The sequence below is a fragment of the Dendropsophus ebraccatus genome, chromosome 1 (genome assembly GCF_027789765.1).
Source record: "Dendropsophus ebraccatus isolate aDenEbr1 chromosome 1, aDenEbr1.pat, whole genome shotgun sequence".
NCBI classification, from domain to species: Eukaryota; Metazoa; Chordata; class Amphibia; order Anura; family Hylidae; genus Dendropsophus; species Dendropsophus ebraccatus.
Window position 1 is genome coordinate 74130475 of NC_091454.1, and position 10986 is coordinate 74141460.

The window sequence follows — 10986 nt, forward strand, 5'->3', positions numbered from 1 at the left end:
ACCTTCCCCTTCATTGTGGGGGAACCAAAAATCTTATCAATTTTGACAGAGTTCTTCCCAGCCTTGGTGTTTTTCCCTGGGCTGCCCTTGTTGGCTTTGTTAGACATTATGCCAAGCATACACTCCTAGTTACTGCTTATAAGGTGTTTGTTCAGTAGAGGGGCTAGAGATTAAATTAACCTCTTATGTGCTTTACTAGAGGCAAGATGGTCTGGGATCATTCACACAGCTTATTAGTTGCTTTTTAATAGCCAGCTCTCAGCAAATTTCATATATATCAGTATTAGTCAGAGAATAAGCAGCCCAAAGCTAAGAGGTTAGAATGCTTAGGGGATAGTTCAGACAGAGAACCCTTACTTTTATGTGATCTCCAAAAACATCCGTTCTCCTTAATGAGACTTTAGTCACACAAAAAGCTGAGACCGAGCTTATGGGGTTAGCACCTAATTCATGCCCCCCCTGCTTGCCCCAATACCGTCTTATCCAGTCAGTGTCGTTTCTCCCCTGCGAACTTCCAGGACCTCAGTCACCATGTGGTGTATCAGCTGTGTCCACTCTAGCACTGCGGGCGGCTCCAGACAGAGGAAATCGCTTCAGTTCTGGGTCTCTCTCACTGATCCAGACTCTGCTTCTGCCTCTACTGGGGATAGGAAGGCTGCTCACACCAGCCCACTCCCTCAGACCTCTGCTGCAGCCAACTCCGCCGTCCACTTTTTTCACAGCTCACACGTACCCCTGGGTTCCACTACTGCCGCACTCAGAGGTGAGCCGCTCTCACCAGCCCAACCACGTGTTCTGCAAGCCGCTGTTGCGGTGTCAGGCCGCTCACACCGACCTCACCGCAAGGTACATTGAGGCAGACACTTCCTCCAGGCTTGTCTTATGCAGGGAAGTCCGTTTCACCAGAGCTCATATGGGGCAACCAAGTCCGGCATACCGTCAGACATAACGGGGCTGCAGAGCCATGCTACTCCACATAGGATCCGGAGGTCCGGCAGCGGAGGCGTGACCTAGTTCCGCCTCATGCTCCTCCCCATTTCATTGCATTTCTATACGGGCCCCCAGGGGTGTTTCGGTGTTGGTGCATAGAAGCCTGAAATGGGAGTTGTTTAATTGTGTGACTGATCATGAGGGCAGATATGTATTCCTTCACTGTAAGGTTGAGGAATTAGAATGTGTGCTCGCCTTCGTATATATACCCCCTCCTTTTAAACCAACTGTTTTGGAGGCTTTGGCGGTTTACATCAAGAAAAGGGATAGTTGCCCCTTATTAATGGTTGGTGATGTTAACGCAGTGATGTGTGAGCAGATGGATAGGTTGAGGCTGTGTGGATCCCTGAAGAACCCCAGTCGCTCCCCCCTCGCCACGGTTGTGAACGAGATGGGACTGATTGATATATGGAGATGTAGATACCCTAAAAAAAAAAGTTACTCCTGCTGGAATAAATCAAAAAACACAATGTCACGAATAGATATAGCTTTAGTAAATAGTAATATGGTGGAAAGAATCACAAATATTAAATATATGTCAAGATGTTTGTCTGACCACAGTCCTCTAGTGGTGGAGGTAGGAACACAGAGAGTTAGGGGTACACAAATTCTTAAAATTAATTCGCACTGGTTAAAATTGATAGAGAATAAAGATGAGATTGGAAGGGAGCTTTCAGAGTTAATTTTAATTAACTGGGACTCAGCTCCCCCTAACACTGTTTGGGACACGATTAAAGCAATAATAAGGGATAAGTATTATGGCACAATTGGTAAATTAAGGAAGGGATATAAGGCTAGGGAAGCGGAGTTAAGAAATAAATTGCAGACACAGGAAAGGGAGTATAAGGATGCCCCCTCAATTGAGGTGAAAAATAAACTTATAGCCAGTCAGGAGGATTTAGATAATTACCTACTTATTAAAGCAAAAAATAAATTAGAATTTATGGGTAAAGTTAGATTTGAGGGTGCAGGGTTGCCAAATAAGGGGTTAATGAATGTTATTAAAAATCAGAGAGTGAACAGAGAAATTCTAGCAATCAAAACATCTTCTGGAAAAATAACTAATTCCCCAGATGAAATAGTAAATCAATTTAAGGAGTTTTATGAGAAATTATACACATCAGAATGTGCCCAGGATAAAAAAGGTCTTAGAGCCCTGATTAAAAAAGCAGCATTGAAGAAATTGGACCGGGACCAGAGGGATAGGTTAGACGCTCCTATAACAATAGTGGAACTGGAAGAGGCCCTAGCAAGAACGAGGGATAGTTCAACCCCGGGGAGAGACTGCCTTCCCTTTGGATTATATAAACAACATAAGAATATTTTGTTACCCGTATTAAAAAAAGTTATAGATTATTCAGTGGAAATAGGGAGTTTGCCCAAGTCCATGGGGGAAGCAGAAATTATTTTGATCCCGAAACTAGGGAAAGACCTATTGGAAAGAGAATCATTTCGCCCTATCTCCCTGATAAATACAGATATTAAAATAATTGCGAGTGTCCTGGCCAGAAGATTGGGTAGTGTTATAGGGGAGCTGATACACCCAGACCAAACAGGCTTTATACCTGGACGCTTGTCTAAAAATAACTTAAGAAGGCTGTTCGAGAACATCCAGGTTGCTGGAAGCCGGGGATCCCATTCCATCCTGTCATTGGACGCGGTCAAGGCCTTTGACAGGGTGGAGTGGGAGTTCCTCTGGGCGGTGATGGAGGAGTGCGGGTTGGGGGAAAAATTCATAGGGCTAGTAAGATTAATGTATAGGGAGGCTGATGCCATGGTCAACGTCAACGGCCATGGCTCGACTCCTTTCCGACTGGGTAGGGGAACAAGGCAGGGGTGCCCTCTCTCCCCCTTGCTCTTCGCCCTGACTTTAGAACCCCTTGCTAATCTCATAAGAAGTGACCCCTATATATTGGGGTTCGGGGCGGAGGGTGAGGGGGATAGGGTGTCGCTCTATGCAGACGACATTCTCTTATATTTGCAGGACCCGGTAATAGCAGTCCCAAGAGTGATTAACCTGATAAGGGAGGTGGGCAACTATTCTGGGATTAGAATTAATTGGGATAAGTCGATTTTGATGCCCCTAGATAAGGACTTCCGGGGATCCTTTCCCCAGTTAAAGGTGTTAGAAGACGAGGGAAAATTTAAATATCTGGGGATAAACATATCTAGAAATATCCTTGATTATAACAGGCTGAATTTAGTTCCAGTGGTGAGAGAACTGGAACTGAAGATCGAGGTATGGAACAGACTCCCCTTGGCAAAAATCGATAGAATAGTTTTAGTAAGAGTTGTCTGTCTTCCAAAACTCCTTTATGTGTTTGGGGCTTCTCCTATATGGATAGAGAAAAAGCATTTTAAGAGGATAATAACTATGATGAATTACTTGATATGGGGGCGAAAAAGGATTAGAATGAGATATGAGCTCTTAACTATACCAAGAGGTAGTGGTGGTCTTGGACTTCCGGCCTTTGAAACATATTTTATGGCTTCTCAGCTAGTCTGGCTACTGAAGTGGAGGGAAAGTACGTTTTTGTCACGATTGGGGAAAGGAGATGAAGAGTTGGACTACGATGTGTTTCAGAGGCTGGAAGGAGGAATGATAGATGAGGGCCCGTTGGGAAAAACGCTGGGTAGATTATGGAGGGTAATCAAAAGGGAGGTGGGAACCCATTCATACTTGGAAAATACCCCTCTATGGAACAATAATAATTTAAAAGAGGTGAAAAAACTAGGTGTGTTAAAATCTTTGGTTGGTAAAGGTATAAAAACAATAGGAGATGTGGTGCTACATGGGAAAATTAAGAACTGGAGGGAAATAAAAGAGGAATTTAATTTGAAGAATGAGAGATGGTTTGACTATCTGAGATTGTATAACGCACTAAAAACTACAGAATGCTCCGGTAAATTGGTTACAGTGAAGATCCCCATTATAGATAGAATAAAAGAGGGTCATTTTGTTAAAAAAAGTATTTCTGGGTTGTATAGATATTTGCAAGTGGGAAATTTTCCTCCATTTAAGAGTCAACAGGGGTGGGAGAAGGAAATAGGGAAAATAGAGAACTGGCCCAAAATTTATCAAAATATTAAAAAGGTGTCCCTTTCGGGAGGTCACCAACTTATTCAATTTCATGTGGTCCATAGGCTTTATTACACCCCTGGCGTACTTAAAAAATTTACGAGGGGCAAGGGTGGTAACTGTCCCAGATGTGGGGAAATTGGTAGTAATTTTGAACACATGATATGGTCTTGTGGCAAACTCAGAGATTTCTGGGAGAATGTTTTTTTAGGCATAGAGTCGAAATGGGGGTCTCAAATGGATAAAGATTTGAAAGTGGTGATTCTGGGTGACACCACCGGGGTTAAGGGTTCTAGGGAGAAAGTGAAATTATTATTAAGATTATGTTTCTACGCCAAATTGGTAATTATAAGAAATTGGTTTGCTTCAAAGCCCCCTAGATTCCAGGACTGGGAAAAATGTGTCAGGAGTTTTGAGTGTTAGGGTAAGAGTTTGAGGTGAAAATTTAAAAGGGATGGTATAAAAAATTATTTATAGATATGGTTCCTTTTTTTTTTTTTTTTTTTTTTTCTCTCTCTCGGGAGGGGGAAGGGGGGGAAGGGGGATAGGGGGGTGGGAGCAAGGGAAAGAGTAGAACAGTAGAAAGGGGTACTTCTGTAAACTTGCGGTTTGTTTTTTATACTTGTTCTTACTTCAACTATGTTAATCTGTTAAAATCTAATAAAGAATATTTAAAAGAAAAAAAAAAAAAAAAAAAGTATGTAAGCAATCGAATGATTGCTTATAATAGGACCCTGGGGGCGAACCTCTTTTACCAATAAAAAAAAAAGTAAAGAAATAATAAGAAACATATAATTTAATAGCTTAGACAACTCAACATGCAGTGAGCTGAATGTGCTAGATCCAATTCTAGCCTTCTCGATATGCTACATGACCATCTTCCCATTGGAAAAACTTGCCTTTGATCTAATATAGGTACTTTCAAAATGTCAGTCTTGTTCCAGAAATAGCCTAATATATAAGCATTCTCACCCATTACTTACTGGGGTATTCAGATATGTAATTACTACTCATTTGCTATCATTGAAATTTTTTATTTTTTTTTGCCCCAAAATACTTTTTTATTGCTTGTAATACATATCATAAAATAAAGAGTACAACTTTTCTTGCAAAAAATAAGCACTCATTTGGTTCTGTCAGTGAAAAATAAAACAGTTATGGGTGAGGATGATGAAAAGATAAACCAAAAATGGAATTTGTGGGGTTGGGAAAGGGTTAATATAACTACTCCAAAATAGCAAGGCAGCGGCCATAGAGTCCTTTGGAGACAATTGTATTGAACAATAAAAAGCAACCTAGTCGCCATGCCGATCAGGCTGTGTTCTTTTTTTTCTACTGCCACTTACAGCTGCCTGTTCCCAACCCCTTCTCAACAGAAAACTAACTAGTATAAATTTCCCATCTGCTTTAGTTGCAACATTTGGGGAGAACGGAAGATAAAATTATTCTGCTCAATACTACTGCCGCATAGTGGTTCAATTAGTTAATTACAATTCTTCTTACGATATACAATAAAAAACCCTATATATGGCAAAAATAAAGTCATTTACATCTATACCATGTGCCAGAAATTGTTTGGAAATGGTCAAAACTATGAACTATAAAATCAACATATAATGCAAAAGGTTTATTCTTGAATTAGCCTGGTAATATGCATATGTTCAGAACCAGAATTGCATATACACCAACATACAACTTACATCTGTAAATGATTACAGATGTGGTCTGATTATGCACTTGGTAAAAAGTGTAAAAGTAATTCTGCTGACACATCAGAGGTTATTGGGGCACGTTACGGGATTGTGGTCCATGGGTGGAAGAAAATTCTATGGACCAGAATTATGGAACTAGCATCATCATTCGTTATGTTTCAGGGAGCTCCAAATCAGTTTAAGGCTATGTTCCCACTACGTATAGAGACCGGCCGTTCCGTGACCCAGCCAGTTCACGAAACGGCCGGTCTCTGCCAGGATCATCCCGGTGATCTTTCCGGCCGCAGGGTTCTGATGCGGGCGGATCCTGTATGTGTAAATGTGCCCTTAGGGTGAGTTCACACATAACGGAATTGCAGCAGATTTCACGCTGTGAGTTCCACTTTGATTCCCAGCACTGTTAGTTTGAATAGGTTTATGTACTCGCAGTGTAATGTTCATTCTGCTGTGAGTATGTAAAGCGTCACCCCCCTTAATCTGCCGCGGCCCAGTAAATACTTTACCTGTCCGCGCTCCAGCCTGCTTCTGTGGCTCCTGGCTCCCTGAGGTGGCTGAGCGGGATACCTGGGAGCCAGGCCGCAGTTTAAATCTGAATCATAATGAATAGAGATGAGTAAATCAGATGTTTCGCTTTGTACAAAGCAAAACAGATCTGCATTCATTTCTCTCAGTCTGCCGGCTCCATGTTCTTCAAGCATTTTCCAGGCGGTCCCTGGGTGGTATTCTCTCTCTACACGGAGCCAGCAGACTGAGGGATATGAGCGCAGATTGGTTCTGCTTCATACAAAGCAAAAAAAATCTGATTCTCTAATCAATAATAATGATTTATGATACCGGGAGCTCCGCATTCCCTTCCACGGCACATCGTTCGTACATACAGACCGTGCATGGAATGTTTGATCTAGGCCATTCTAACCAAGGTGTTATAAGGTGTTGGGAGCTGTGTGGTTATGCAAGGGCATGCACATATGGCAAATAGGCTTCAGATGGCCCAGACAGACCATCAATAGAATTGTGATCAGTCAACAAGCATGAGCAGCTCCCCCAGTTTCTTCTTCTACCATTCAGACACTGTCTCTGTCCAGACCATTTCCAGGAGCTTGGCAGAAGTAAAGTGTCTCTCGTGGCAGGAATTCCAAGTGGCATTTTTCAGCAGGATAATGCTCACCGGACAAAGCACAGGTTTCCTAGAAATAAAATATGCACAAGCCAAAAAGACAGAAATGGCTGCACATCGCACCCATGGCTGACACGAAAGCTTATTCAGCTACATTTAAAACTAACATCAGAAGTTAGTATATAATTTGGCCAAACCATATTGCCTCATGTACCACGTGCAGGTCTTCTGGTACACGAGTCCCTAACCAAAAAACATCACTGTTCCGGTCAGTGACCACAATCCCCGCAAAACGTGCGCAAGCAGAGAAGGGGGGCCACGGAATGGCCCTGCAACCCCGTTGTCACAGGACCAGACCCTAAAGGGCCCCCCGGACCCCGCAGGCGCCACCGGCGGAAAAAGTGGATGCCAAGCAACACAAGTGTGAACAAGCTCTTACCTCTCTCTCCATTCCTCTGCAGGTAGAATGGGAGAATACTAGGAGATCCTCCCCTTATATACACAGGTGCTTCCTGCTCATTTGGATCACATGGGTCTTACAAAGCACGAGTGCTAGCCACAATGAAAAAAGGGACAGAATACATAAAATATGCACAAGCCAAAAAGACAGAAATGGCTGCACATCGCACCCATGGCTGACACGAAAGCTTATTCAGCTACATTTAAAACCAACATCAGAAGTTAGTACAGTAGAACCTCGGTTTCCGAACACCTTGGTATTCGAACAATTCGGTTTTTGAACTAAATTTCCCCCTGAAGTTTTGCTGGGTATCCGAACATTGCTCGGTATCCGAACAAAACCAGGGGGATAACTGTCAGCTGAACTGATGTTCAGCTGACAGTTAGAGGTGTTCGGGAACACTGAGAGGCAGGAGCGGGCGGCTATTTAAACTTGCCGCCGTGCTCCTGCTCCTCTCAGCTGTGGGGGACACCCTGTAAAGAAGCGGGGATTTCCCTCATTATGATGGGATTCCCCACATCTTTACAAGGTGTCCCCCGCAGCTGAGAGGAGCAGGAGCACGGCGGCAAGTTTAAATAGCCGCTCAGTCCTGCCTCTCACTGTGGGGACGCCCTGAAGCCGGCTGCACTGACCTGACACCCCACGTCCCCCCCCTGACCCGGAGCTCTGCCTCTATGCGTCCCCCCGCAGCCGCACGCATCTGCTATTCTGCCTGCGGCCCCGCTCATCAGCTCCTTAGCCGCTTCTCCCTGCTGCTCCCCCCCACGTCTACAGGATGAAGGAGAGTCTGCAGACGCGGGAGGAAGCGGCTAAGAAGCTGATGAGCGGGGCTGCGGGGGGGATGCATACAGGAAGAGCTCCGGGCCAGCGTGGGGGACGTGGGGTGTCTGGTCAGTGCAGTGCGGCTTTAGGGCGTCCCTGCAGTGAGAGGCAGGAGCTGGCGGCTATTTAAACTTGCCACCGTGCTCCTGCTCCTCTCAACTGCCGGGGACACCCTGTAAAGAAGTGGGTAATCCCACCATAATGAGGTGAATCCCCACTTCTTTACAGGGTGTCCCCCGCAGCTGAGTGGAGCAGGATCGCGGCGGCAAGTTTAAATAGCTGCCCGCTCCTGCCTCTCAGTGTTCCTGTGAACATGGAGCGTTCTTACGCCCCGTGGGCCGGGTGCTCTGCACCTGACCCACGGAGTGTAAGAACCAATTAATCAGTTTAACATTGTTCCCTATGGGAACTTACAGCTCGGTTCTCGAACTGCTCGGTTTTGGAACAGCCTTCCAGAACCAATTATGTTCGAGAACCGAGGTACCACTGTATATAATTTGGCCAAACCATATTGCCTCATGTACCACGTGCAGGTCTTCTGATACACATGAGTCCCTAACCAAAAAACATCACTGTGCCGGTCAGTGACCACAATCCCCGCAAAACGTGCACAAGCAGAGAAGGGGGGCCATGGAATGGCCCTGCAACCCCGTTGTCACAGGACCAGACCCTAAAGGGCCCCCCCGGACCCCGCAGGCGGAAAAAGTGGACGCCAAGCAACACAAGTGTGAACAAGCTCTTACCTCTCTCTCCATTCCTCTGCAGGTAGAATGGGAGAATACTAGGAGATCCTCCCCTTATGTACACAGGTGCTTCCTGCTAATTTGGATCACATGGGTCTTACAAAGCACGAGTGCTAGCCACAATGAAAAAAGGGACAGAATACATAAAATATGCACAAGCCAAAAAGACAGAAATGGCTGCACATCGCACCCATGGCTGACACGAAAGCTTATTCAGCTACATTTAAAACCAACATCAGAAGTTAGTATATAATTTGGCCAAACCATATTGCTTCATGTACCACGTGCAGGTGTTCTGATACACATGAGTCCCTAACCAAAAAACATCACTGTGCTGGTCAGTGACCACAATCCCTGCAGCCTTCCTCGCCGGTGGTGCTGGCTGGGACTTTTTTGGGGGGGGCATTTTGGGTTTGATCCTGTGACATGGGGGTTTCAGGGCCACTCAATGGCCTTCCTTCCCTGCATGTGCACTTGTTTTCTATTAAAAGTACATTAAAATTTATATAGATCTATCTATTAGGGCTGGGCGGTATACCGCAAAAATACCGATACCGTCACTGGCGTCGGTTAACCGACCTCAACTCTGCCAGGACGGTATGTGCGGTATTTTCCCCCCACACCCGGCAGCCGCATGCTCTGGTGCAAGGAGAGAGAGAGGGGTGCCGGGTGGAGAGACGGAGGCTGGAAAGCTTATGCTCCGATTCACCTCCCGAGCCAGGACGCACATATACTGCTGCAGGGCAAGAGATCCTGCTGTGGGGGCTGAAGAAAAAGGCTGGAGATGTGACAGGCTGCACACAGACGGCAGCGTCCCCTCCAGTGTGAGCTCAGCGCTGCTGCCGGGCGGCTCTCTCCTACTAACTTATCTGTAAGCTGCACGGTGAGCCCTGCCCCCCCTCTCCCGCATATATAGTTGGGGTCAGGTATGGGTCGGCACCTCCATGCTTCACTGGACACCGCACTCTGTCCCGCACAGGAATTCTCGGAGCCCCGTTATGTTTTGTTAGTGCTGGAAGCAGCCATGTGTGACGCTCAGTCCGGGACACAGATACATGTGCTACAGCACCGAGTGACAGGGGCCGAGGATTCCTGTGCGGGAGAGAGAGAGCGGTGCCCGGGGGAGCAAGGAGCTGTCCACCTATACCTGACCCCCTGCAGCAACTGAGTGAGAGAGAGAGAGAGAGAAAGAGAGAGAAAGAGAGAGAAAGAGAGAGAGAGAGAGAAAGATAGAGAGAGAGAAAGATAGAGAGAGAGAGAAAGAAAGATAGAGAGAGAGAGAGAGAGATAGAGAGAAAGAGAGAGATAGAGAGAGAGAGAGAGAGAGAGAGAGAGAGAAAGAGAAAAAGATAGAGAGAGAGAGATAGAGATATAGAGCAATCAGAAAATCCACAGCACTCCAGCAGTAAAGGTATAGGGTGCCACCCCGCACTAAGTATCCTTCGTGCACATATACAGACTAAAAAATAGGGTTCCGGCACTCCAATAGGGAAGAAAAGTGTAGTTTATTTGCTCAAAGGAACATGCAGCAGCAACGTTTCGATGCCACAATCAGCACTGTTTTCAAGCTGAAACCCTATTTTTTGGTCTATAGATAGATAGAGGAGTTAGATAGATAGATAGATAGATAGATAGATAGATAGAGAGATAGATAGAGGAGTTAGATAGATAGATATAGATAGAGGAGTTAGATAGATAGAGAGATAGATAGATAGATAGGAGATAGATAGATAGATAGATAGATAGGATGTAGATAGATAGGAGGTAGATAGATAGAGGGATAGATAGAGAGATAGATAGATAGATAGATAGATAGATAGATAGATAGATAGGAGATAGATAGGAGATAGATAGATAGGAGATAGATAGATAGATAGATAGATAGATAGATAGATAGATAGATAGATAGATAGAGGAGATAGATATATACATAGATAGATATATAGATAGGAGATAGATAGATAGATAGATAGATAGATAGATAGATAGATAGATAGATAGATAGATAGAGGAGATAGAGGAGATAGATAGATAATAGATAGAGGAGATAGATAGATAGATAG